The sequence below is a fragment of the Galeopterus variegatus genome, unplaced genomic scaffold (genome assembly GCF_000696425.1).
Source record: "Galeopterus variegatus unplaced genomic scaffold, G_variegatus-3.0.2 Scaffold2347, whole genome shotgun sequence".
NCBI lineage: Eukaryota > Metazoa > Chordata > Mammalia > Dermoptera > Cynocephalidae > Galeopterus > Galeopterus variegatus.
Window position 1 is genome coordinate 154,993 of NW_007728458.1, and position 2,322 is coordinate 157,314.

Below are 2,322 nucleotides of genomic sequence, written 5' to 3' on the forward strand. Positions count from 1 at the left end.
TGCTTTTATTTTTAATGTACTTTAAAAAATTTTTTAATGACTAATGTTTATATTTAGTAGGAATATAAAATTCAAATATATTTACACTTTATCTAAGATAAGATATATTTGGGATCTAAATTAACTTGTGGTTTTAGCAATGTGAGAAATGTTTCGCCAAATCTCTAGATTGTAATTTCTCATTTTTCTAAGATCACTCATCTATGATCTTTCTCTTCAGTGATCTGGCAGACATTAGTGTTTGAAGTATAATTGGTATAAACATGGTCAATGAAAATTATGTAGCCTGATGATCATTGAGGGGTTTGGTTTTGTTTTTCATTTTTTAGTTTGTCTCTCCAGCTGGCTAAAGTCCAGGTAGTTACTCACCTATTACCTTGTTTCTTCCTTCATGACTCCCCACCAAACACACATATTAAAAAGACATTATATCACAAAGGTGGAAGAACATTTATAGGGGTTCCAGTAGTCTATTTTCCAGTCTTCATTCTCAATCACGTTTAAACTATCAAAAAGAAATGAAAACATTTTATTTTAAATATTTTTGAGGGGATTCTACAATATTCTTAAGTAAACCATTCACTTGTCATCAGGAAAATTTTTCTCGAATCTAACACTGGAACGGCATTTCCGCTCCATTATCTCTGCAAGGAGAAGGGGTAATGAATGGGCTCATAAATTGGGAAATGATAGGGCATGCTGGCTAAGAGCTATAGCTCTGAAGTTATATCTGGAGGGCAGATCTGCATTCTAATCTTAGCTCTACCACTTAAAGATAATAAAACAAAGATAATAATAGTGACTACTCACAAGGGCATTTGAATGTTGCTTTTAAAGAACTTGGAACAGTGTACATTTTAATTGTTTTCCAACACTTAGGACCATTTGAGTCTACTAATTAACCTCCATCATTTTCTTTCCAAGAGTCATTTCCTTTCCTTCTTCCACACAGAGCTTGGCCGAATTTCCCAGCCTCCCTTGCAGTTACATTGTACCATGTGATTGACTTCTGGCCAATGGAATGCAGGATTTGGTCTCTAAGGTCCCTCCCACACCATCCTCCTTGGTGCTCCTACTGTCCTCTCTTTTGTTAGGTGGCCAAATCCCATAGAAAACACTGAGCCATCAGATGGAATAAATGAGTCCCAAAATGAGTACGTAAACACACTTAGACTATCTCACTCTCCCTTGAATGCTTTGGACTGTGAGTTGAGCAATAAATATCTTGTAATGTGTTAAATTATTGACGTTTTAGTATTCTTTGCCTTAGCACTTAACCAATTCTGACAAATATAATCAGCTACTTTGAATATACTATATTTTTTTGCCTAAAGTTTAAATGGAAATGTTGTAATATGTTTCTTTATAGGATATTAAACTATGTTTAATAACAAATGATAATAATACCTAAATTTTTAAAATAATTACTATATGGCAAGCACTGTAATATGCCTTTTGTGTTGATTGTTTTATTTAATTCTCACAAAGCTGATGAGGATGGTATTATTATTAGCCCCATAATTCTGAATAGTTAATGAATGCTCAAATTGATGAAGAAACTTAGAAGGTGCCATAGATTGTAGCTGAGACTTGTATCCAGTCTCAACAAAGCCCAGAATAGGCTAGATTGTTCTACAGCACCTAGGATAGGCTAGGTTATTCTACAGCAATGTTTCACCACATCTTTTTCATTGTCACTTCTTGAAAGAGCTAGTCTGAATGTCCATGCTCCTCTAAATTTGTATGTTGAAATCCTGATGTCCCACGATGATGGTGAAGTTGGGGCCTTTGAGATGTGATTGGGTCATGAGGGCAAAGTTGGGGTTAGTGCTCTTATAAACGAGGTCCAGGCAAAATAGTTAGACCATTTTACCCTGTGAAGACACAGTGAGAAGGCACTACTTATGAACCAGAAATTGAGTTCTCACCAGACATGAACATGAATCTGCCTTGATCTTGGACTTCCCAGACTCTAGAACTGTGAGAAATAAATTTCTGTTGTTTATAAGCCACCCAGTTGATGGCATTTTGTTATAGTAGCTCAAACAGACTAAGACAGGGTCAATTTTATACCTTTTTTTTCTAACCACCTCCCCATGAACTTCCGATATTACAGATAACTATACATATGTTTATGTACTGTATGTGTATACACACACACACACACACACACACACACACACACACACACTCTCTATAAATAAAGGAGAAAGGTTTTGAACAATTTTGTGTGCATGTGTGTGCCCAAGAACTTTTGCCATATACCCTCCATTAAGAATGAATACTCTAGGGCCGGCCCGGTGGTGCACTGCTACAGTGCGC